This window comes from Hyperolius riggenbachi, chromosome 3, assembly GCF_040937935.1.
Source record: "Hyperolius riggenbachi isolate aHypRig1 chromosome 3, aHypRig1.pri, whole genome shotgun sequence".
NCBI classification, from domain to species: Eukaryota; Metazoa; Chordata; class Amphibia; order Anura; family Hyperoliidae; genus Hyperolius; species Hyperolius riggenbachi.
In genome coordinates this window covers 291,676,794-291,703,838 of record NC_090648.1, presented here as the reverse complement: position 1 = coordinate 291,703,838, position 27,045 = coordinate 291,676,794, and the positions used below count along the sequence as shown (strand labels likewise).

General features: G+C 46.8%; 1 long non-coding RNA gene across 2 annotated transcripts in view; it reads left to right on the top strand.

Annotated features, from left to right (window-relative positions):
* Positions 1–27,045, top strand: part of LOC137563697 (uncharacterized) — a 139,780-nt gene that overhangs the window by 76,374 nt on the left and 36,361 nt on the right. Inside the window, exons 2-5 of one of the 2 annotated variants that reach the window (XR_011030409.1) lie at positions 12,917–13,017; positions 13,967–14,042; positions 15,594–15,737; positions 22,027–22,240. This is a non-coding gene — a long non-coding RNA (uncharacterized lncRNA). Of the gene's footprint in view, positions 1–12,916; positions 13,018–13,966; positions 14,043–15,593; positions 15,738–22,026; positions 22,241–27,045 lie in introns of those variants that run through there. The other variant, XR_011030408.1, reaches the window with a different exon arrangement.

The window sequence follows — 27,045 nt, the reverse complement described above, 5'->3', positions numbered from 1 at the left end:
TAGTTCATGCTATACAGCACTATCCAGGGGCGCCACGAGGAGGCTTCCCATTGCCCCCATACAACCGGGGGGCCGCGGGGGTCCCAGGCACTCTCACCGCCTGGAACCCACACATCGGCACCCCGGAGGCGGAGGCTGGGGGGTGCAGGCGATCTCCCCAGCGTGGCCAGCGCCGGGAAGAGCCGCCCGCACACACCTCCCAAGATTAAAAACAGGCACTTACCTCAACGTCCATTGCGTTCTGCTGTATGCGCATAACCTGGGCGCGACACATAAGGGGCGGACAGGCGCAAATAGCCTGCTCCAGGGCTCTCACCTCCTAAAACAAGCCACTCACTACCTGCCCTCAGAAAAAAGAAATGCAATGCTAACTACAATCAGAGAAAGAACATGTGTGCATCAACCAAGTGAACCTGACAAATCTGGCTTTGCAAATTTGGCCTATTGGCTAATCACGAGACATTGCTCATGCAAATAAGCATTTGCTTTCGCATGCCTAAATATGCAGGGTCAAAAACCAAAAACCGCAAAACAATCGCCCTGCGGGAATTAGTTCATGCTATATAGCACTATCCAGGGGCGCCACGAGGAGGCTTCCCATTGCCCCCATACAACCGGGGGGCCGCGGGGGTCCCAGGCACTCTCACCGCCTGGAACCCACACAGCGGCACCCCGGAGGCGGAGGCTGGGGGGTGCAGGCGATCTCCCCAGCGTGGCCAGCGCCGGGAAGAGCCGCCCGCACACACCTCCCAAGATTAAAAACAGGCACTTACCTCAACGTCCATTGCGTTCTGCTATATGCGCATAACCGCTTATTTGCATGAGCAATGTCTCGTGATTAGCCAATAGGCCAAATTTGCAAAGCCAGATTTGTCAGGTTCACTTGGTTGATGCACACATGTTCTTTCTCTGTTGTAATTAGCATTGCATTTCTTTTTTCTGAGGGCAGGTAGTGAGTGGCTTGTTTTAGGAGGTGAGAGCCCTGGAGCAGGCTATTTGCGCCTGTCCGCCCCTTATGTGTCACGCCCAGGTTATGCGCATATAGCAGAACGCAATGGACGTTGAGGTAAGTGCCTGTTTTTAATCTTGGGAGGTGTGTGCGGGCGGCTCTTCCCGGCGCTGGCCACGCTGGGGAGATCGCCTGCACCCCCCAGCCTCCACCTCCGGGGTGCCGCTGTGTGGGTTCCAGGCGGTGAGAGTGCCTGGGACCCCCGCGGCCCCCCGGTTGTATGGGGGCAAAGGGAAGCCTCCTCGTGGCGCCCCTGGATAGTGCTATATAGCATTAACTAATTCCCACAGGGCGATTGTTTTGCGGTTTTTGTTTTTTGACCCTGCATATTTAGGCATGCGAAAGCAAATGCTTATTTGCATGAGCAATGTCTCATGATTAGCCAATAGGCCAAATTTGCAAAGCCAGATTTGTCAGGTTCACTTGGTTGATGCACACATGTTCTTTCTCTGTTGTAATTAGCATTGCATTTCTTTTTTCTGAGGGCAGGTAGTGAGTGGCTTGTTTTAGGAGGTGAGAGCCCTGGAGCAGGCTATTTGTGCCTGTCCGCCCCTTATGTGTCACGCCCAGGTTATGCGCATATAGCAGAACGCAATGGACGTTGAGGTAAGTGCCTGTTTTTAATCTTGGGAGGTGTGTGCGGGCGGCTCTTCCCGGCGCTGGCCACGCTGGGGAGATCGCCTGCACCCCCCAGCCTCCACCTCCGGGGTGCCGCTGTGTGGGTTCCAGGCGGTGAGAGTGCCTGGGACCCCCGCGGCCCCCCGGTTGTATAGGGGCAAAGGGAAGCCTCCTCGTGGCGCCCCTGGATAGTGCTATATAGCATGAACTAATTCCCGCAGGGCGATTGTTTTGCGGTTTTTGGTTTTTGACCCTGCATATTTAGGCATGCGAAAGCAAATGCTTATTTGCATGAGCAATGTCTCGTGATTAGCCAATAGGCCAAATTTGCAAAGCCAGATTTGTCAGGTTCACTTGGTTGATGCACACATGTTCTTTCTCTGTTGTAATTAGCATTGCATTTCTTTTTTCTGAGGGCAGGTAGTGAGTGGCTTGTTTTAGGAGGTGAGAGCCCTGGAGCAGGCTATTTGCGCCTGTCCGCCCCTTATGTGTCACGCCCAGGTTATGCGCATATAGCAGAACGCAATGGATGTTGAGGTAAGTGCCTGTTTTTAATCTTGGGAGGTGTGTGCGGGCGGCTCTTCCCGGCGCTGGCCACGCTGGGGAGATCGCCTGCACCCCCCAGCCTCCACCTCCGGGGTGCCGCTGTGTGGGTTCCAGGCGGTGAGAGTGCCTGGGACCCCCGCGGCCCCCCGGTTGTATGGGGGCAAAGGGAAGCCTCCTCGTGGCTCCCCTGGATAGTGCTATATAGCATGAACTAATTCCCGCAGGGCGATTGTTTTGCGGTTTTTGGTTTTTGACCCTGCATATTTAGGCATGCGAAAGCAAATGCTTATTTGCATGAGCAATGTCTCGTGATTAGCCAATAGGCCAAATTTGCAAAGCCAGATTTGTCAGGTTCACTTGGTTGATGCACACATGTTCTTTCTCTGTTGTAATTATCTTTATAATTTGTCAGGGCCTGAGAAGCTGGCAATGCAGGAATACATTAAGGAAAACTTGGCTAAGGGCTTCATCCGTCCTTCCCGGTCACCAGCCGGGGCTGGGTTCTTTTTTGTGCAGAAAAAGGACGGTGGCCTCAGACCTTGTATTGACTATCGAGGTCTGAATAAGATCACAGTAAAAAATCGCTACCCGTTACCTCTGATTGACGATTTGTTTGCTCAAGTGACCAATGCCAGTATATTCTCCAAGTTGGACCTGCGAGGGGCATACAACCTGGTGCGCATTAGGGACGGTGACGAATGGAAGACGGCATTCAACACGCCTGACAGACATTACGAGTATCTGGTTATGCCCTTCGGGTTGTGTAATGCCCCTGCCGTCTTCCAAGAATTAATTAATGAAGTCTTCAGGGAGGTTCTGGGAAAGTTTGTGCTAGTTTATCTAGAAAACATACTGATTTTCTTTACTAATCTGACAGAGCATCGTGAGCACGTCAAGTTTGTTTTAAGGAAATTAAGACAGAATTCGCTGTACGCGAAGATAGAGAAGTGCCTCTTCGAGGTCACTAAAGTTCCTTTTTTAGGTTACATTATTTCCACTTCTGATCTCTCCATGGATCCAGAGAAAGTTTCTGCTGTTTTGGAGTGGCCTCAGCCTGTAGGGTTGAAGGCACTCCAAGGATTTCTTGGCTTTGCCAATTACTATAGAAAGTTCATCAAGGGGTTCTCCTCGGTAGTGGCACCCCTTACCAATCTTACCAGAAAGGGGGCTGACACTTATCATTGGACACTAGAGGCACAGACCGCCTTTGCCACTTTGAAAAAAATGTTCTGCTCTGCTCCCATTCTGAGACATGTGGATGTCACCTTCCCCTTCATTGTTGAGGTCGATGCGTCAGAGATTGGGGTGGGAGCTGTACTGTCTCAGCGCTCAGGCCTTCAAGGCAAATTACACCCTTGTGCCTTTTTCTCTCGTAGATTCTCTCCGGCCGAGAGGAACTACGATATCGGCAATCGGGAACTCTTGGCCATAAAATTAGCCTTTGAAGAATGGTGTCATTGGTTGGAAGGGGCAGAACATACCATCACAGTCTTTACAGATCATAAAAACTTGGAGTACATTGAAGGGGCTAAGAGACTTAGCCCCCGACAGACCCGCTGGTCCTTATTCTTTTCAAGGTTCAGATTCATTATAACGTATACACCAGGTAGCAAGAACGTCAAGGCAGACGCGCTATCCAGATGTTTTGAGCCTGAGACAGTTCAGCCTTCCACCCTTGAGACCATCATACCTCAAAAGGTGGTGTTGGCAGCTACTGCAACTTGGGAGGACTGGTCGGCTACTCTGGGGCCGTACCAACAAGATAGTCCAGATGGGAAGCCTGATGGGGTTATGTTTGTACCACTTCCCTTTCACCTGCAACTTTTACAATTGTTTCATTCCCATAAGAATGCTGGGCATCCAGGGGCTGCCCGAACTCAGGATCTGTTAGCCAGATGTGTATGGTGGCCTTCACTGGCACTTGATTGTAAAGAGTTTGTGAGAGAGTGCTCAGTGTGCGCTAGAAGTAAGCCCTCTCGCCAGTCTCCAGTGGGTACACTACAACCCTTACCCATGCCAGACGAACCCTGGAATCATGTGTCCATGGACTTTGTGGGTGAACTCCCCCGGTCTGAAGGCAAAACGGTCATCTGGGTGGTAGTCAATAGGTTCAGTAAGATGGCTCATTTTGTTCCCCTGAAAGGACTCCCCTCGGCCCAGGAGTTAGCTGATCTCTTCATTCAGCACGTTTTCTGGCTGCATGGCATTCCGGAAAATGTGGTGTCAGATAGGAGAGTCCAGTTTGTGTCGAAATTTTGGAGAGCTTTTTGCCATCAGTTAGGTATGGACCATTCGTTTTCATCAGGCTACCACCCACAGACCAATGGTCAGACCGAAAGAGTTAATCAGTCCCTTGAACGATTCCTCAGGTGTTATGTGGCCGATGCCCAGTCAGATTGGCTAAAGTTCTTGCCATTCGCAGAATTTGCGCATAATAACCTGAAAAGTGCCTCCTCTGGATTTTCCCCTTTTCAGGTGGTGACGGGAAAATCTCCCAAGTTTTCTCCTTTGCCTGTGGTATCTACTCCTTTCCCGCCCCAGGAAGATTGGCAAAGGGCGTTAAAGGAGATTTGGGTGTTAGTTAAGAGGAACTTGGGAAGGGCTTTCCAGACTCAGAAGAAACAGGTGGATAAAAGGCGGTCTGTAGAGTGGAAGTTTTCCTCAGGGGACATGGTCTGGGTATCTACTCTGCATTTAGCGTTAAAACAACCGTCACCTAAGTTAGGACCCAGATTTATAGGCCTATACCCTGTGTCCAAGAAAATTAATGATGTCACTTATGCGATTGATCTCCCAGCCAGCATGAGAGGTGTGAGATCATTCCATGTTTCTTTGTTGAAGCCTGCAGTGCACGTGGGTTCCTTCCCCCCCCCCCCCCCCTGTGATGGTTGATGACCAACCTGAGTATGAGATCGAGAAGATCTTGGATTGTCGATTAGTGCAGAATTCTGTACAATACCTGGTCCACTGGAAGGGGTATGGGCTGGAGAAAAGAACTTGGGTGCCGGATTGTCGCATGCATGCGGAGGATTTAAAGAAAGAGTTTCATGAGTTACACCCTGAGAAGCCGGGAAGGAAGTATCCGGGGTCCACTCCTCAGGAAGGGGGGGGTATTGTAAGGGTTAGCGGAGATGCCGCCGCGGAGACAGGCGGCACAGCGGCTGTCTCGGCGTATCAGTCGGCGGTCTCTGCCGCGTAGTTTCATGCGACTGATCTGCCTGGTCCTTCCATTGCACATAGGTTGAGAGCTACGCACGCGCGCGCCAGGCGACAGGACCTTTATGCGAGTAGAAGGGGAGTCAGCTGATCTGCTCAGTCAGCTGACTCCAACAGTATTGGAGTCAGGATTGGCTGAGTGGCTGGGGCGGCGCTGCAGAGAAATTTAGTATATATAGTACCAGACTGTCAGTTGCCCGGTGTCTGCTGTTGCAAATACTTGCGTGTGAGCGCTCAGACCTTAGTCAGATCCCAAAGTGTGCTAGAACCGTCCGGAGCCGGGGATCCACAATTAGTCAGATTCTGTTGATAGCTTAAAGTACTAATTCATTGTATTATCTCTTATGACCTTCTGCCTCCATTGACTATTCTCCTGCTTGCTGACTCTGTACCTCTGCCTATCTGATTCACGTTGCCGACCCTGCCTGGAAAACAACTCTGAATCAGTCTTCTGTCTTTGTACCTCATTTGTCCGTTCGTTGCCAACTCTGCCTATCTGACCTCTCTATTCTCGCCAGTGGGCCTAGCCACGGGTGAGGGATCTGTAGCCGTCACCTGCTCCTCAGGTGAAGCGTTAATGTGATACAGTCTTAGTCACCTGCTCCTCAAGTGATCACCTTTTCAGCTTGCCAGTGGCACCTGCTCCTCAGGTGTCCCTTGGCTTCAGTACTGTCTGAATCACCTGCTCCTCAGGTGATCAGCATTGCAGCATACTTGTAGCTCCTGCTCCTCAGGGGCTCTTTAACAGCTACGCAGTCGGACTCGCCTGCTCCTTGGCTGCAGTATTGTCTGAAGTCACCCGCTCCTCGGGAGACCTTATCCTCCTCATTACTGTTGCACCAATCACTATCTCACATTGGTAGTATTGTGTCTGGCTATACTAGCATTATTGGTGATTCTGCAGATCACCACATAATCAGCTATAGCGTCTGCATTATTGGTGATACTGCAGATCACCAATAATCATATAATCTGTTAGCTGACACCAATCGTTACAAGCATAAACTACATAGCTGGTTCTGCAGGTAGTAAAAAAGGGACTTTGAAATGGACAAGTGTACCTGAGACAACAGGACATAAAAGTTTTATACATACCTGGGGCTTCCTCCAGCCCTCTCTACACCTATCCCTCCCTCACAACCATCCAATGCCTTCTGGATCCTCCAGTAGAAGCTCCGTTATCTTCTGCCAGTCGGCACAGGCTCAGTCCGCCCTCATGTGCTCCCCATCCCACTTCCCTGGCAGGGAGAATCCAGGTGGCTTTGTATGGGTATGAGGGTACGATCTGCGCGAAAGAGGCTGCCTTTTTGTCCTGTCATCTCCTGTTCCTTTAAGTGCTGTTTGTTAGCGCTTAAACGTGCTGAGAGGTAAGCCATTCCCTCCCTGAATCATTTATTTCACGAAGTACAAAGGTTTGTACCTGGAATTGGTTTTGGCTCATAAAAGTTCTTGATGGGGGGGTGATAATGTCCAAAAGCTAAGAGCTGTGGCTGCCATACTATGTTGCCACCAGTTGCACTTGGCAATCATCTGTTATCCCTAAGGATACATCGGGGTCGGGGGGTGGGGGTGTTGGCAGAGGGAGGCGAAGGTTCAGCAGTGATGACACAGTTCTTCATAAAAGAAAGCTGCGGTGATGGCTAACAATGCTCAGGATCCCGATTTCTTAAAGCTGACAGTGCTGGCCAAGGTGTTCCAGTTCAAAAGGTGCAGTAGTGTTCATTTCTGTGGTGGGTCTCGACTCCTGGGCAGCATTCGGCAGGGCTGGTTAAGATAATCTGGATGTCAAACTGAATAGAGAAGGTTATCTAGCACTGTAGCTTTAATAAAACGTTGCAAGTGCTCCTGCTGGGGTGAGGGAGATTGCTGTGGGCGCCAGAGGGTGCACGGCCTTACGACCGTTTCACAATGGGGTGAGCCTTTTTTCTTCTGAGGCCTGCGTGCACAAAGTGTGGATCGGAAGAGGCTATTGAAATTGCCTACTTCCGTATAGGATCCCGCCTACCCGTCCCACATGTCACAGGGCCCAACCAATGGGAAAGCACCTTCTGGCTGCATCATGCCGTAGTGACGTAAATGTCATCATGCTATGAGAGCGCTGTCGGGCCAAAAAGAAACGCCCTGCTATGGCAACAGCTGCGCCTCCCCATACTGCGCCTAATGGCTATGGCACCAAGCCACCAGCCAATGGGCAAAAAAGGGGGGGGGGGTAGGGCCACCATCCGTGCGCTGAAATACTTGCAGGACTCCTACACTACCCTGAAGGCTGCAGTGCGAGACTGCTAGCCAATGGGTAAGGATGGGGGATGGCCCAAATAAGCGACTCGTGTTGCTAGGTGAATTACCTAAACAACGGGCTAATTAGCCTCTTATCGTAGTTATTTAGCCTGAAGGTAAACAATCCAAAAATGCGCTTAGAAAAAGCGCATAAAAGGGGGGAAATAAAGGGTGAAGTGAAGAAAAGGGGGGTGAAGGAGTGGGGGAAAGTGTGAAAAAGAAAGGAAAAGGAAAAAGAGAGATTGAGGTAGGACACAGGGCACCAAACCACCAAACGATTCAGAATCATTTATTTCGCGAAGTACAAAGGTTTGTACCTGGAATTGGTTTTGGCTCATAAAAGTTCTTGAAGGGGGGGTGATAATGTCCAAAAGCTAAGAGCTGTGGCTGCCATACTATGTTTCCACCAGCTGCACTTGGCAATCATCTGTTATCGAAGGTTCAGCAGTGATGACACAGTTCTTCATAAAAGAAACCTGCGGTGATGGCTAACAATGCTCAGGATCCCGATTTCTTACAGCTGGCAGTGCTGGCCAAGGTGTTCCAGTTCAAAAGGTGCAGTAGTGTTCATTTCTGTGGTGGGTCTCGACTACTGGGCAGAATTTGACAGGGCTGGTCAAGATAATCTGGATGTCACAGCAGCATACAGCCGCGGCAGCCCTTACATTCGGATTTTTGCATCATGTAGGGGCTGAACCAAAGGTGTCCCTGCTGCGGTGCAGTAGCAGCAGCCAATGGATGGATGGAGCCAGCATCCAGCGGGGCCAAAGGTTTCCTGATCAGTGCAGTGTCTTCCAACCTCAATAGAGCCCTGACCTCCTGGATAGCAGCAGTGGACTCCATTTAGCCTGTACCCAGGGCCGGATTTGTACTTTCCAGCGCCCTAGGCCGGCTGTCACCAACCCCCCCCCCCTCCCCATTCTGTCCAATTCAGACTAGTTTGAATGGGCCCTCCTCTGTTTTGCTGCTTTGCCCTGTTCAACAAAGAGGCAGTGCATGCTCTATCCACTCCATGTAATTTTGCTCTCCTGTCTGCATGCACAGCAGGCGATAGTGTTCTGGGCTTACATACTTCAGAAATGATGCTCATGTATGAGTAGCACTTGTCAAGTACGCATACCCATAACACTCCCTCGGCTCCTGTGCACATGCATACAGGAGTGCAAAATCACAAGGAGCCCCAGTGGACAGCGCTGCTTCTTTGTCTTCTGTGCTCCTTGCTGCTGTCAGAGCCACAAATAGGGGACAGTGCAGCACAATGCAGAGAAGCCCATCCAAAACAGAAGACAGGTAAGTAGAAGGATCCGACACTACACACACTGGCATAGATGTAGTGTAATGCTATGTACACATGATGCAATTTTCTGACAGATTTACTGTCAGGTCGATTATTTCCATCATGTTTGATCTGATTTCAATTTTTTGATCAATTTGCTGTTCACTTCTATGAAAAATAATTCAGAAAATTGATTGGAAAGCAGATCGGACATGTTGGAAATAGTCGATCTGACAGTAAATCTGTCAGAAAATTGCATTGTGTGTACCCAGCATAAGCTCAGGTGTACTTTACACAGTGACAATTTAGCACTTAAGATAGATCTTAAAATCAGTCAGCAGGAAGTTTTGTATCAGAATAACACTTTTTATTGGCTAACCAAAAGAAAAACAGTGAGCCTTTGGTTAATGAGCCATCTTCAGAGTTTGCTATTGTATACAAGATGTTAGGCACACAGCTTTATATATACAGTCAGCAGGAGATGCATTGATTGTTTTGTAAATATAAATAAATGTAACACAGTTGTCATTCTGTTTCAAAACATCCTACTTTCATTGATGGCTAACACAGTACTTTGCTGGCAAAAAAAAGCCAGGAAAGAGTTAAACTCACACAAAGAATGTTGTTGTCATTCTCTAGGAGAAAAAAAAAGCCATAAAATTAACAGATCTGAGGTCTTTAACAGCACTGACCTACTAGTAATAAACCATCAGTCAAGGAGAGGGGAGAACTGCTAATTCCTGCCCGTGAATGCGTACTGCATGAAAAAAACTAATCGGAACTCAAGAGTTCTGCTACTTGAGCCCATATATTTTTCTTCTCACAGCAGATTGTTTGTCCCCTCTCATCATACAGGTGACAGCAGATGCTGACTGGCATAACACACACTTTGCACAAGTGAGAGAGATGCAGGTATCTCTGGAATTCAGGCAGACCAAAGCAAAGCAGGAGAGGTGATTTACTTTGACATGTGACCTCTTATCTCTCCAAGTCCTGCGCCCTGCTGATTTTTATCGCCCTAGGCCCTGGCCTCTGTGACCTTCCCAGAAATCCGGCCCTGCCTGTACCTGCACAGAAAACGGACCCAGGTAGCAGCAAGGTGGAAAAAACTCCAGGTCCTGAGTGCCCCACAACTCACACCAGCGTCCCAGGCTACACCGGACCACACTGCACACATTCGGGGGGGGGGGGGGGGGGTGAACAAAGTGAATTAATAGGGAAAAGGGAAGAAAAACAAGAAAAGGCCAGACTCCTGTGGCTGCCAATTAAGGCACCATCTTACCATGTGAATGAGTAAAGGGTTTTTACTATAGGTAGCCAGTCAGCCAGATATGACCCCCAGTAGAGGTAGCAAGAGGAGCCCCCAGTATTAGATAGATGGAAAGGTCCTCTATCATGCAGAAGAAGCTACTTAACTTTAGCAAATTTGCAATGATTTGATTTATCACGTAGACCAATACATAAATGCCTATAATTTTAACATTTAAATGCAAAACATCTGACTGTATCACTGCCATGCTTCAAACCTCTAAGGCAATTTCACTCGTTTACATTTTCCTTGACTAACATAGCCAAATTCATTATTGTCTGTATTTAGTAATGCTTGGCTAATTCAATAAAATACAGGAACAGCCATAATGAAGAATTAAATCACATTTTGTCTGCTCTTGGTCAGTCCACAGACTTGTGTTTTGTTCAGGGGATTCTTGCCTAAAGCAGAGGCTATTCTAGTTTTTAGGTCAATTCTGGAACATCACTGAAGCATAATAAATCTAGTTGAATATTTGGAATGAGGTTTACAGCATAAGCTAATGCTAACTAATCTCTCAGTTTCATGATATAATAACCCCATGAAAATAGGGCCTATTATTCTAAACTGTAGCTTTACTGAATTAGTTAAGATTGGCTTGGATATGTGGACAGAAATATACAAAACAGTTTTTAGGCTAAGTGGCATAGACATTCTTCTAGTTTGATTTAGGACATGGAAATGGCAAGTTCATAAACCAGGAAGGAACTCCAAAAACAATGAGGATTTTATGTTTCCCATCAGGGATAGGAACCCGATCTCCTATGACGACCTGACAATAAGTTCTGTTGCTATGGGGGGGATAATGGAGCAGCATGCGCATGACGTCACGCCGCAGGCAGGGGCGAGTTTATCTGCAGGGCGTATTGCTCACGGTTTGGGGGTCAGGGTTGGCGGCCATTGTACACACGTATGACTCAATTGCTTAGTCAGGCATGTGTACATGTGCCTTAATGGGGCCCATAAACTGGTCGATTTCAGCCATGGATCAATCGATCGATTCTATAGAATCGCTCGATCAGAAATCGATTCTATCAAATTCCCAGATCGATCGATTTTCAGATGATTTCAATCGATTTGATCTATCTGACAGGATGGAAAATCTAGGTCGATCTGTTCTAGGTCGATCTGTTGCTGGCGGCAGATCGATGGCCCATAGAGTTGCATTGTATCTAATGGTCCAATAATGCATTTAGATCGATTTCCAATAGATTTCATTCTGAAATCTATTGGAAATCTGTTCCTAGTGTGTGGCACACATCAGATAGATTCCTGTCAGATTCGACTTGACAGGTATCTGACAGAAATCTATCCGATGGTCCAATCTGCTGCAAATCTATAAGTGTATGGCCACCTTAAGTCAGGTGTGTGTACGCTGTACGGGCCTTAATAGAGAGGTCCAGAGAAAGATTAGTTATGGTTGTGTACAGAAGTGATTAGATCATTTATCTTTCCTTGTCCAGGACAGATGGGCAAAATTAGTCTAAAGGTGGCCATACACTCCTTAGATTAGCAGCAGATAGATCTTCAGATAGATTTCTGATCTATCTGATGTGTTTAGGATTTTTTTTTTACTAGGAACAGATTTCCAAGATTTCAGTTTGAAATCTATTGAAAATCCATCTGATGGCATTTTTTTGCCATCAGATTTCCATTAGGGCCAATGCAAAATGATAAGCAATCTCAACAGATCGACCTAGATTTTCCAGCCTGCCAGATCGATTGAAATCGTTCAAAATCAGCCATGAATCGGTCGATTGGTCAATCAATTTGCAATTGATCGATCAATTTTGATCGATCGATCGGCCAGAAATCGGCTGAGTGTATGGCCCCCTTAAAGTGAACCTTAAGCCAGAAAAAAAAATGAGTTTTACTCACCTGGGGCTTCTACCAGCAGCAGCAGTCCTGTGCCCTCGCAGTCACTCACTAATCCTCTAGTCCCCCGCTGCCAGCTAGTTTCGTTTTTGCTGACAGGCCCGTCAGGACTGGCCACGCGTAGCTTTTTCCGCATTCCCGACTGTAATTAGCGCTGTTGCGGGTCGCAACGCGTACAAAAATACGCGTTGCCGCATATCTATGCATGCGTAATGCGGCAACGCGTATTTTTGTACGCGTTGTGGCCCGCAATATCGCTAATTACAGAAAAAGCTACGCGTGGCCAGTCCTGACGGGCCTGTCAGCAAAAACGAAACTAGCTGTCAGCGGGGGACCAGAGGATTAGTGAGTGACTGCGAGGGCACAGGACTGCTGCAGGGGGCTGGTAGAAGACCCAAGTGAGTATAACTCATTTTTTTTTCTGGCTTAAGTGTCTCTTTAAGGGAGAGTTAACAGGGGCATGGAAGTGCAGTGGTTAGCCGACCATGGACACGGCATGTAGCATCCGTGGAATTAGATGACGGGTAACTGTGCAATTGAGCACGGCTTTGCATCGACAGTGGTAAAAGATCGGCGGTCCATTCACTTTTATGGACAGCGCTTAAACAATGAGCGTCGCAGCCATTGTTCATTGCCGTGAAACCTTCTGTGTGAACCGGCCCTTGCTTTTTTACTAATAAAAGATGGATAACAATATACTTTTGTTCAGAATATAAATTATTTTAAATACCAGGCTATGGTAACTGGATGGCAGGCTAAAATGCTGTAAATTCTATATTTTTGTGCATAGTGCTGACATCACCAGCAAGATGGTACCTCCCATACAAGAAAAACATTAACATGCAATAGAAATCGGCTAATGGAAAGAAGTAGCATTGAAAACATACTGTGGTAAGAATTTCTATTGCTTTAAAATGACAATACTGTTACATTTATTTGAATTAGGCATCCAGTAAAGCTTAGTTTTAACTTTAATCATAAAGAAATATTTTATATATTTTCAGTGAAGGCTTCTATATAATCCACTCCATCAGGACAAGCTAGACTTTAGGGTGCCCTGAAAGGATGTGTTTGTTACTTTGCCTCTGTATGATACAACTACCTCAATCTCTCAGTAACTGGAAAGTAACTATAGCAGGAACCAGGATGTGGCCTAAAACGTCTAATGATTATCATGGTTCTGGGGTTCTTCAGTTTATATAGCAGGTCGTCTGTAACAGGACCGAATTACATCATCTCAGTGCAAAAATGTAATTTAATGGTACCATGGACATTTATGCTCTGAAATGACAGACAGGTCCCTGGGCAGGTAGGAGACTGCAGGTAAACTACACTATGGAGAATAGCAGCTCAGGCCAGATAGACATGCAGAACGACATTGAAGTATTCAGTGCACTCTGCCTTTTAGTTGGGCTTTGATGAATTCCTGTCAATATTTAAGAAGTATCATAGGTAGAACAGCCATATGAAGATCCACTCCTGGAGGTAAGGATGTGCTTTGGATATTGTAGAAAGAATTATAAACTGGAAGGTGACTCAAAGGGCATGCTGTCTAATATTGTATTTCCATAATTACCTTTTATTAATCAAATATTTTGAAGTTTAAATGGTTTTGAGAAATCTATTTAAAAGTGGTTCACCTTATTAATAAACTCTCAATATTTCTCTTTTTCCGCAAATGCTGGCTTTAAAAAAATGGAGAGGATGAACATTTTCATGGATAGCAAATAAGAAATTAACAGGTGACTTGTTAACCAGGTCAAAGGAAAGTAATTATGACTTGCAGGCACACTGCTGTGATTCTAATGTACTTCACTGCGTATGATGTTCCACTTTGCAGCAGATGCAGAAGAGTTAAACATCTTAAGAATCTCTGAGGGACGTCCGTGTTGAGCAAACTGCCCTTGAGTTGCCAGGTTTGTACAGTTGTCATAGACATTATAAAGAGATTGCAAAGTCTCTGATGCATTTTCTATTTCTTATTTTATGGGGGAGGATCAAACAATGGGAGTGTCCAAAAGTAAGAGGGAACAAAGAAATCTCCTGTAGGGAAAGGAATAGAGTGAGGATCTAAGACGTTTGCCTCAATAGGCAACATAATAGTCATTTGAAAAATCACTAGAATTAGTTAATGTAAACTCCAAGTTTAGGCCTGCTTTAAAGAGAAACTCCAACCAAGAATTGAACTTTATCCCAATCAGTAGCGGATACCCCCTTTTACATGAGAAATATATTGCTTTTCACAAACAGACCATCAGGGGGCGCTGTATGACTGATTTTGTGCTGAAACCCCTCCCACAAGAAGCTCTGGGACTGCGGTACTTTTGGCAGTTTGTTACAATGTAACAAGGTTCACAGACAGGAATTAGCTGTTTACAGCTGTCTCTAACAGCCAAACCAGCTAGGAGCAGCTACATAACCTGCCCACAGTAAAAATGTCACCATGTAATAAATGTCAGAATGTAAATCGGGGAGAGGAAAGATTTTACAATGAGCAAGCACTGACTAAATCATTTATACATAATTATTGTAAAAATGAAGCACTTTTTTTATTACATTATTTTCACTGGAGTTCCTCTTAAAGAGAACCCGAGGTGGGATTTACTTATGCTAGTGGGGCACAGAGGCTGGTTGTGCACACTAACACCAGCCTCTATTGCCCCATGGTGTGCCTCCAAGACCCCCCTGTGCGCCGCTATACCCCCCGCAGTGCTGGCGACACGCAGCGTGTTGCCAGCACAATGTTTACCTCTCGCCTGTCTGTTAGCGCCGCTCCCCCGCCTCCTCCGTATCGGCGCTACCCGCCCGCGTCCCTTCCCTCCCGCTGATTGGAGGGAAGTGATGCGGGTGGGTAGCGCCAATACAGAGAAGGCGGGGGAGCGGCGCTAACAGACAGGCGAGAGGTAAACATTGTGCTGGCGACACGCTGCGTGTCGCCAGCACTGCGGGGGGTATAGCGGTGCGCAGGGGGGTCTTGGAGGCACACCATGGGGCAACAGAGGCTGGTGTTAGTGTGCACAACCAGCCTCTGTGCCCCACTAGCATAAGTAAATCCCACCTCGGGTTCTTTTTAAAATGAAGGGAATTAGTGAGGGAGTGAGGCCAGTGGTGGGTTTTCTGGTTCATCCATGGAATTTCTTATCTGATGTTGGTAAAAATAAATGATGTGAATAAAAAAGAGGGCTGAAGTCAGCATATTATTGCTGGATTGTTGTGACCAAATTAGAGTACTCAGATGACATTTACTTCAAGCATTTAGCCTCCCCAAATCTATTGGTGCCTACTGCCTATATCCGATCCTTACGAAGGATTAATCAACTGTATAGGAACATGAAAATACCAGTAGTCATTTTATTTTCTAATGTTTCTTAATTGGAATATTTTTCTTTCTTTTTTTTTTTTTTTTTGTAAATTTATTTTCATGGACATTAAAGTGTCAGGTTTATAACTACCACCTCTGCTCGCAGCCAGGAGGACAAAACAGAAAACAAAGACACACACAAAGAAAAGAAACACGGCTGGTGTACTTCAACGCCCCCCCCCCCCATCCTGTCTCCAGGGGCATAACTACAGGAGAGAAGCCACTGCAACCGCAGGGGGGAGGCAAAGCTGTAAGTGGGCCCCAACTTCTACTGCACTCCCTCCGATAAAGGGGTCCATCCTGTAGATCAGATGTTTTTGTGGCTACACTTGTCATGGGTGTGAAGGTTATGATGTCCATACTTGCATTATGGGCCCCCACGCTGTGAGGGTCACCAGGGGTAGGGAAGGGAAGTGAACATTAACGTTTTGCCGTGGGGGGGGGGTGGGACTCATGATTTTTTTAGTTAAAGGCCCTACACAGCTGTCTCTTGTTATGAAGGACTCTCAGACCAATGGAACCCATCAGTCTAGGGATCCCACCACTCAGTTAAACACATAGGGCCATATGCAATATACTTTATACCAAAAGTTTTCTCCTAGAAGATAATTTTTCATATTCTGTTTTAACTAATTTTTCAGAATACTAAATGGTAGGGGAAAAAGTACTTTCAAAATTATTCTGAGTATAATTTTGAAAGTACTTATACAGTACATAGCCATGTCACTAACTGTTCTCTGAGAAGCTTATAATCTAATCCCACCATAGTCATAGTACAGGGTGGGCCATTTATATGGATACACCTGAATAAAATGGGAATGGTTGGTGATAGTCACTTCCTGTTTGTGGCACATTAGTATATGTGAGGGGGGAAACTTTTCAAGATGGGTGGTGACCATGGTGGCCATTTTCAATAGGAAGAGGGTCATGTGACACATCAAACTTATTGGGAATTTCACAAGAAAAACAATGGTGTGCTTGGTTTTAACGTAACTTTATTCTTTCATGAGTAATTTACAAGTTTCTCTTTGTTTACAGCCATTGACATGTCGCTGAGATTACCACATGAGGAGTGGATAGAAATTGTGTTCATGCCTGGTGAACACAGTAACCAGGTCATTGCAGCAGATTTAAATGCAAAACATGCTACGAGACCACCCATCTCCCATGCTACATTTAGCAAACTGCTTGCTAAGTTTCATGAAACTGGCTCAGTGTTGGATTTGCCAAAATGTGGACGCATGAAATCTGTCACTAATGAAGAAACATCAGTGGCTTTCCTAGCTTCATTCAGCAAGAGCCCACAGTGTAGCAATCGCCGCATGTCACTGGGGAGTGGCATTAGTCGAACATCCCTTCGGCGGACATTAGCTACTCACAAATGGCACCCTTACAAACTCCAGCTACTGCAGCATCTCAACGAGGATGACCCAGATCAGCGCACTGAATTTGCAGAATGGGCAAAACAAAAATTGGAACAGGACCCTCAGTTTACGCAGAAGAGTTTATTCAGTGATGAGGCAAACTTTTATGTGAATGGTGAAGTTAACAAACAAAACCCCTGCTATTGGTCTGACACTAACCCACATTGGATAGATCCCTCCAAGACTGTTGGAACAAAAAAATTGATGGTATGGTGTGGTATATGGGGTACAAAGATAGTGGGGGCATTCTTCATCAATGGAAACCTCAAGGCCACTGGATATGCAAAATTGCTACATGATGATGTGTTTCCCTCTTTATGCACTGATGCTGGCACGTTCCCTGAGTTTTTCCAGCAAGATGGGGCACCACAACATTATGTGTGTTAGGTCCGAGCATTCCTAGATGAACAGTTTCCTGGAAAGTGGATTGGTCATCATGGGCCAATTGAATGGCCCCAAAGGTCTCCCGATCTGAACTCCTTAGACTTTTATATCTTTGGGGTCATCTGAAGGCAATTGTCTATGCTGTGAAGATACAATGTGCAGCACCTGAAACTACGTTTACTGGAAGCCTGTGCTAGCATTTCTCCTGCGGTGTTGCTATCAGTGTGTGAAGAGTGGGAAAAGAGGGTTGCATCGACAATCCAACACAATGGGCAGCACAATGAACACATTTTATAAGTGATCAGAAACTTGTAAATAACTCATGAAAGAATAAATTTATGTTAACCTCCTTAGCTTTCTGGACGAGCTGAGCTCGTCCAGTAACGCCGCTGTGCACCGCTCCGGCCCTGGTGGGCCAATTTGCACAATTTTTTTTTTCAACCACACAGCTAGCACTTTGCTAGCTGCATGTTTGTTTCGATCACCGCTGATCCGCCGCTACCCGCCCCGAAACAGGCCCCCCCGCAGACCCCTTGTGCAGCCTGGTCAATCAACAACAGGCTGCGCTATGGGGTGGATCGGGATTCCCTGTGACGTCACGACGTCGATGAAGTCACTCCATTCGTCGCCATGGCGACGGGGAAGCCCTAAAGGAAATCTTATTCAGAACGGGATTTCCTGATGGGCATGATCACCGGCGGCGATCGGAAGGGTGGGAGGGAGGTAGCAGGGAGGAGGGAATCATGTATTGGGTGAAAAAAACCTCCCGCAGCCGTGTGGCCGCGGGAATCAGAACACCCAGCAGGTTAAAACCAAGCACACCATTGTTTTTCTTGTGAAATTCCCAATAAGTTTGATGTCACATGACCCTCTTCCTAATGAAAAAACAAAAGTTGGATTCAAAATGGCCAACTTCAAAATGGCCACCATGGTCACCACCCATCTTGAAAAGTTCCCCTCCCCCCCCCTCACATATACTAATGTGCCACAAACAGGAAGTTAATATCACCAACCATTCCCATTTTATCAAGGTGTATCCATATAAATGGCCCACTGTGTATAATTTCCTTCTATATTATTTATTTATTTATTTATTTATATAGCACTGGCATCTTCTGCAGCACTTTACAGAGTACATAGTCAGGTCACTGACCGTCCTCAGAGAAGCTCACAATCGATTCTCTACCTTAGTCATAGTGTGGTGTCCTTCCATATTTTTATAATGTATTTATATAGCACTGACATCTTTTGCAACACTTTACAGAGTGCACAATCATGTCACGGGTTATCCTCAGAGGAGCTCACAATATAATCTCTGCTATATGTATATTAAGTAGGGCATTATTTTTTATTAGGAGAGGGGGCTTCATTCAAATTTTGCTGTTGATGTCCACAGTCTGTCAATTACACCGCTGTTACGTTCATGTAAATTTGGCCCTGCCCATTACCACACCCACTTTCCAGTGCATAGACACAGCCATTTTTTTCACGGCGCCCCTTTTTGGCTGGGGACTATCCAGCATATGTTCAAAGCTTAAAGGATACCAAAGCCCAAATTAAGATGAGAAAGGGGGGGGGGGGGATAGGCATGTGTATGGTGAGCTGTCCTGATGGTCACCACTCCCTGCGTTTTCCTCTCTGCTCCCTCCGGTATCTGTAATTGGCCTCTGCACAGAGCACTCCTGCCCGCGGTTGCATGCTGTAGTACATGTGCAGCCCGGCCAGTGCAGGCACACTAATGCGCGACCAAGCCGACTGGAAGATGGGCCTGGAGGGCAATTACAGGTACCGGAGGGGGCAGAAAGAAGAACAGGGGGAGCGGTGAGCATCAGGAAAGCTCACTGTCACATACCTGGGATGCGTGAATCCTCTGTGTGGCTGGATGGACGCAGCCCTGGAGTCCAGGTGGGTGCGCCCAAAATCGACTGCTGAGTGGGACTGGATAATCCAATGTGAGGTACTGGCACAACAGACATTAGACGTAGTCAGGGATAATCCGGGAAGTCTGTGTAATGATCTGCTCTGCTGCCTGTGCAGGCAGGCAGCTTTTTGACCATTGTTCAGGTCTACATTCTGCAGGTCTCTGGAAGAGAGACCTTTTGTCAGTTTTGCAGCTTGCTTCTGCTGAGGAATTTGCATGCGTTTGTCATGCAGATTGCCTAGCCACATCCTTTGTGGGCTTGCTCTATATATACCATGTGATATCACAGACCTTGGCTGGTCACAAGGGTTCTTCCTGTGAAACACTCCTGGAGGAGTGTCAGCCTTGCTCTTTGTTTGAAGATCAGCTTAGAGTAATTCCTGGGATTGCACTAGGCAAATTCCCTAGTGCAGTTAGGATTGTATATCTGTTTTGTTTGTCTGTTGCGATTGTCCTGTCCCAGCGGTGGTCGACAGGAAATCGTTCGGATCTTTGTTCTTGGAGTATAGCTGGAGCAGCGGTTGCTACCAGCTATCTCATCTGATCTGTCTTCCTGGATCGCACTCGCCTTGCGCTAGTGCTGTGGATCCTTCTGGTCTGCTACTCTCTTGCTGTACTTGGATCGCACTCGCCTTGCGCTAGTGCTGTGGATCCTTCTGTTCTGTCTTCCTGGATCGCACTCGCCTTGCGCTAGTGCTGTGGATCCTTCTGTTCTGTCTTCCTGGATCGCACTCGCTTCGCACTAGTGCTGTGGATCCTTCTGTTCTGTCTCCCTGGATCGCACTAGCCTCTTTCGCTAGTGCTGTGGATCCTATCTCTCGCTTGCTCCTGTTTTCGTGTGTCTGTCTTGTCCGCTACGAACGCTTGCTGGAGGCTCGGTGAGGTAACCGTTAAGCAAGCGCTCGCGTCCTCTGTTTCATGTTTGTCTGTCGGTGGTTAGTTAGGCGTGCTTGTCTCTATTGTGCTTATCACGTGGAGACCGCGCACGAACGCGTGCACTGTTGCGAATGAGTGCGGTGTTCACGTTCAGTTAGCGTTTGTTATTTTCCTTGTCTTCTTATTGTATGATTTGCTGTGCCTTTGCTACTCTCGTGCTCTGCCTTGCTGTAGCCTTGTGTCACGTCTGGCGATCGCACCTCTCGTGATCGCGTTCCTACTTCATATCTGCTGTGGTGTGTGCACCATCGCGGGTTGGCGACTAGTTTGGTGCACGCACATACAATCTGTCTCTGTGCTCATTCTCAATTGCCTCTCTTGCGACTGCGTTTCTTCCCTTCGTACAATTCCTGTCTGGCATGTGTGGTAGGGCAAAGGAGCTGTTCCTTTGCACTCCACAGCTCCACCTGCCGACAGGAATTTCCCTCTGCAGGTGCATTGCACCTTTTGCTGGGTTCCCGCAAATTACACGCTTGTGAAGGATTTCCGCAGTGTTAGCGTATGTCTTGTGCGCTGATCACGGAGAGAATCCCACAATCGTTACAGTCTGTTAACAGGAAATCAGTCCAAGACAGGTGAGGTACAGGAACGTAAGTCAAACGGGTAGTCAAAGGATTGCCAAGGATCAAAGCCAGGATATCAGTTCATAAAGAAAAGTCTCTTAGGACATAGGGACACAGGGAATAGGGACTCAGGAAACCTGACGCTGAGACCAGGAAGTGCTTATAAAACATAATGCAGGAAGTGAGCTCACCTGCTCACATGCAAACAGGGATGCATAGTAGATTCCAGCCACTAGATGGCACAGGAACTTCTACAGGTCCTGGAAGGAAAAACATTTCTGTAGTCAAAGTCCTGAGCTGGTGGGTTGCCATGGGCAGCCACTTGCTGAGGCGTGACAATCCCCATACATGCCTGCTCCCCCCATTTCTCATCTTCATTTGAGCTCTGGTATCCTTTAAGATACTTCTATAAATATGTGTATATTTAAAAATCCCTACTCTAATGCATACATTTCGGCTTTAAAAAAGCAGACACATACGTATACAATTTTTGTGGTTTTCCTCCTCTAAACCAAGGTGAGTCTTATGGTCAGATGCATCCTATGGAACAAAAATTACGGTATTATTAGAATGTTATAAACCAACAAAATACACTTGACCATCTTGACATCACAGTACAGTTAATTTCAAATCTTAAGAGTCTGGATTTATGCTATAATCTTATGCTATGGAATAATTTCGAGCATTGCTAAAATTAGTGATACATTGCTGGCTGTGGAAATACAGGGAGTGCAGAATTATTAGGCAAGTTCTATTTTTGAGGAATAATTTTATTATTGAACAACAACCATGTTCTCAATGAACCCAAAAACTCATTAATATCAAAGCTGAATATTTTTGAAAGTAGTTTTTAGTTTGTTTTTAGTTTTAGCTATTTCAGGGGGATATCTGTGTGTGCAGGTGACTATTACTGTGCATAATGATTAGGCAACTTAACAAAAAACAAACATATACCCATTTCAATTGTTTATTTTTACCAGTGAAACCAATATAACATCTCAACATTCACAAATATACATTTCTGACATTCAAAAACAAAAAAACAAATCAGTGACCAATATAGCCACCTTTCTTTGCAAGGACACTCAAAAGCCTGCCATCCATGGATTCTGTCAGTGTTTTGATCTGTTAACCATCATTGCGTGCAGCAGCAACCACAGCCTCCCAGACACTGTTCAGAGAGGTGTACTGTTTTCCCTCCTTGTAAATCTCACATTTTATGATGGACCACAGGTTCTCTATGGGGTTCTGATCTGGTAAACAAGGAGGCCATGTCATTAGTTTTTCTTCTTTTATACCCTTTCTTGCCAGCCACGCTGTGGAGTACTTGGACGCGTGTGATGAAGCATTGTCCTGCATGAAAATCATGTTTTTCTTGAAGGATGCAGACTTCTTCCCGTACCACTGCTTGAAGAAGGTGTCTTCCAGAAACTGGCAGTAGGACTGGGAGTTGAGCTTGACTCCATCCTCAACCCGAAAAGGCCCCACAAGCTCATATTTGATGATACCAGCCCAAACCAGTACTCCACCTCCACCTTGCTGGCGTCTGAGTCGGACTGGAGCTCTCTGCCCTTTACCAATCCAGCCACGGGCCCATCCATCTGGCCCATCAAGACTCAATCTCATTTCATCAGTCCATAAAACCTTAGAAAAATCAGTCTTGAGATATTTCTTGTCCCAGTCTTGACGTTTCAGCTTGTGTGTCTTGGTTAGTGGTGGTCGTCTTTCAGCCTTTTTTTACCTTGGCCATGTCTCTGGGTATTGCACACCTTGTGCTTTTGGGCACTCCAGTGATGTTGCAGCTCTGAAATATGGCCAAACTGGTGGCAAGTGGCATCTTGGCAGCTGCACGCTTGACTATTCTCACTTCATGGGTATTATTTTGCGCCTTGGTTTTTCCACACGCGTCTTGTGAGCCTGTTGACTATTTTGAATGAAACGTTTGATTGTTCGATGATCACGCTTCAGAAGCTTTGCAATTTTAAGAGTGCTGCATCCCTCTGCAAGATATCTGACTATTTTTGACTTTTCTGAGCCTGTCAAGTCCTTCTTTTGACCCATTTTGCCAAAGGAAAGGAAGTTGCCTAATAATTATGCACACCTGATATAGGGTGTTGATGTCATTAGACCACACCCTTTCTCATTACAGAGATGCACATCACCTAATATGCTTAATTGGTAGCAGAGGCGTAGCTAGGATTTTCAGCGCCCGGGGACAAAGACTATTAATGCGCCCCCCCCCCAAAGTTAAGGTTGCCGCGCCAAAAGGGGCGTGGTCACATAATAAATGTGGGCGTGGTTATGGGTGGAGCCAAATGTATATGGAGGTTAGCAGGCTCACGCTCACCCACCCTCCCTCAGTATGTACCTTCCAGCATGTTCCAAGACAAATTCAGCAATCATGAGCCCCCCCCCATCAAGACAAATTCAGCAATCATGAGGCCCCCAACATAACCAACTCAGCAATCATGAGGCCCCCAACAAGACAAATTTAGCAATCATGAGGCCCCCAACAAGACAAATTCAGCGATCTTGAGGCCCCCAACAAATCATGAGGCCCCCAACAAGACAAATTCAGTAACCATGAGGCCCCCAAAAAGACAAATTCAGCAGTCATGAGTCACATAAATAGACAGCATTTCACATAAATAGGTAGAATGCCCCCTTAATATGGTAGACACCTCTCACCTGGCAGCAGTTCTCCAAAATACACTCAATCTGACGTGGTTCCCCAAAAATAGGTAGCCCCAAGTCTATAGTTGTCCCCAGAATAGGTGGCCAGCAGTATAGATGTCCCCAGAATAGGTGGCCAGCGGTATAGATGTCCCCAGAACAGGTAGCCAGGGGTAGAGATGTCCACAGAACAGTTAGCCAGGGGTATATGTGCCCAGTATATGTAGCCAGAGGTATATGTGCCCAGTATTAGTAGCCAGTGGTATATATGCCCAGTATATGTAGCCAGGAGAATAATATGTGCCCAGTATATATAGTCAGGCGTATATGTGCCCAGTATATGTAGCCAGGGGTATATATGCCCAGTATATGTAGCCAGGGGTATATATGCCCAGTATATGTAGCCAGGGGGTATATATGCCCAGTCCACGTAGCCAGGGGTATATATGCCCAGTATATGTAGCCAGGGGTATATATGCCCAATATATGTAGGCAGGGGGTATATATGCCCAGTATATATAGGCAGGGGTATATATGCCCAGTATATGTAGCCAGGGGTATATATGCCAAGTATATGTAGCCAGGGGGTATATATGCCCAGTCCACGTAGCCAGGGGGTATATATGCCCAGTATATGTAGCCAGGGGTATATATGCCCAATATATGTAGGCAGGGGGTATATATGCCCAGTATATATAGGCAGGGGTATATATGCCCAGTATATGTAGCCAGGGGTATATATGCCAAGTATATGTAGCCAGGGGGTATATATGCCCAGTATATGTAGCCAGGGGTATATATGCCCAATATATGTAGGCAGGGGGTATATATGCCCAGTATATATAGGCAGGGGTATATATGCCCAGTATATGTAGCCAGGGGTATATATGCCAAGTATATGTAGCCAGGGGGTATATATGCCCAGTATATGTAGCCAGGGGTATATATGCCCAGTATATGTAGCCAGGGGGTATATATGCTCAGTCCACGTAGCCAGGGGGTATATATGCCCAGTATATGTAGCCAGGGGTATATATGCCCAGTATATGTAGCCAGGGGTATATATGCCCAGTATATGTAGGCAGGGGTATATGTGGCCAGAGTAGGTAGCCAGGGGTATATGTGCCCAGAGTAGGTAGCCAGGGGTATATGTGCCCAGAGTAGGTAGCCAGGGGTATATGTGCCCAGAGTAGGTAGCCAGGGGTATATGTGCCCAGAGTAGGTAGCCAGGGGTATAGGTGCCCAGAGTAGGTAGCCAGGGGTATATGTGCCCAGAGTAGGTAGCCAGGGGTATATGCCCAGTATATGTAGTTAGGGGTATATGTGCCCATTATATGTAGGCAGGGGTATATGTACCCAGAGTAGGTAGCCAGGGTTATATGTGGCCAGAGTAGGTAGCCAGGGGTATATGCCCAGTATATGTAGTTAGGGGTATATGTGCCCAATATATGTAGGCAGGGGTATATGTGCCCAGAGTAGGTAGCCAGGGGTATATGTGCCCAGAGTAGGTCGCCAGGGGTATATGTGCCCAGAGTAGGTAGCCAGTAGCCAGGGGTATATGTGCCCAGAGTAGGTAGCCAGAGGTATAGGTGCCCAGAGTAGGTAGCCAGGTGTCCCCCTCCCCAGCAGGAGGGGAGCAGCGCAGAGAAGAGCTGCTCTCTCTCTCCCTCGCTGTCCCCTCCAATGTCTGTCCGGTGTCTGGCAGCGGCGAGCGGAACTTACCTCCATCTCGTCGCAGCGCCAGATGGATCTGCCACTACTCTGGTCTGGTCCAGACCAGAGCAGCGGCTGCGCACCCGAACTTCCGGCCGGTGTTCCGACGCGGCGCTGGAGCGTGACGGAGGTGAGTTCCGCCCGCCGCTGCCAGCCACCGGACAGACATTGGAGGGGACAGCGAGGGAGAGAGAGAGCACCTAAGGTGAGGGAAGGAGGGGGGAGATGGCCCCCCTTCCCCACCGTCGGCACAGCTCTCTCTTCTCTGCGCTGCTCCCCTCAGCCTCAGCCCCGCAACAACAAAAAAACCCGAAGCTCAGCTGGGCGCCCTTGGGGACCCGGCGCCCCGGGGCACTTGTCCTACCCCGACCCCCCCTAGCTCCGCGCCTGATTGGTAGTAGGCTTTCGAGCCTATACAGCTTGGAGTAAGACAACATGCATAAAGAGGATGATGTGGTCAAAATACTCATTTGCCTAATAATTCTGCACTCCCTGTATACGAATGTATTTTGATCCCTATTTTAGTCACATAAAATGCCCTTTTATCTTGAGCAACAAGTAATACGTTCCAAAAGTTCCAAAACATGATGCTCTGCACTAGAGAATCTGCAACAGCTGTGAGGATACTGGTAAGGCAACATGTTTTTTTTATTTTATTTACTTACACAAAGTCAGAAGCTACTTGCAATGAGAAGTGCACTGCTTCTCCGTGGGTGGAGATTATGTCAATCCCTGTGTATGTTAAAATTCAGGATTAAATCAGTGTATTTTGATTCACTGCACAAAGTCCCATGGATAAACCTCAGTGCTGAATGTCTCTAAGATTATTGGAAATCTCTAGTGTGAGGTTTATAAAATAAAGTCTGTGTGCATCAATACTATCCGCCCTAAAGATAGGAGCAGATTTACAAAGCTGTGAGCTTCTAGTTTCTGCCAGGAATTTTCCATGCAGATCAAAATTTGGAGTTCCTTTTACTTAAAAAAAGCCTATCCAAAACAAAATTAATGTTTGAAGTCCTGAGTTTAAAGCTACAGCTTTCAATGGGAATTTGGGCCATAAACCCACAACCACTTTTTCTATAATACCTTAGGCTAGGTTCACACTGCGTGGATTTCCAATTGTGCATGGTACAGCAGATGTGCTGTCACCATACATGGCATAGACCCTTTATAAACAGATGCCTCTGTAGTGTCTGTTACATCAGACATCTTATACACAGCATGCTATGTATGATATGTCTGCTGTCCGAAATGATAGAGTACCGCGCAACTGTGTTTGCTTATCGGAACAGAAGGCAACAAAAGCAATGGATTCGCTGGCAATGGACATGTCTGAATGGATCCAATGCTTACCATCGCTGGATTTGTGGAGGTGAGGGGGATGGGGAATTCTCTGAATTATCCAGAGGCCCCTCTCTACTGAGGTAAGTACAGAATTGAGGTACATTTTTCCCTTCAGGTAGGCTTTACGTTTTCTTTATCATTTTAAATCGAGCACCAGTCTCATCCACAGCACCTGAGATGGATTTGCTGTAATTATACTTACCTCAGGCTTCCTCCAGCCCCATGAGCTGCATGGGCTCCCTCGCCTTCCTCTCCGGTCACTCTGTTCTCTTGTTATCTTCGCTGGTAATCTGGCCAGTCGTGCTCTTCTGCACATGTACAGCCTGGCCACACGCATGCCTCCGTTGCGCTCCTTGGCACAGGATCTCGACAGTGGTACGGTCGGCCCTCGCATGCGCAGAAGAGCATGACTGGCCGTGAGTGCCCAAATTACCGTAAGGGATGAAGAGAGAACGGAATGGCTGCAGAAGACGGCGAGAGTGCCCATGTACCTAATGGGGCTGGATGAAGCCCGAGGTAAGTATAAATACAGCAGTAATAAACATCTCAGGTCCACTTTACGTTCTGTTAAACATCTGATCTGTATGCTTGCTCAGGGTC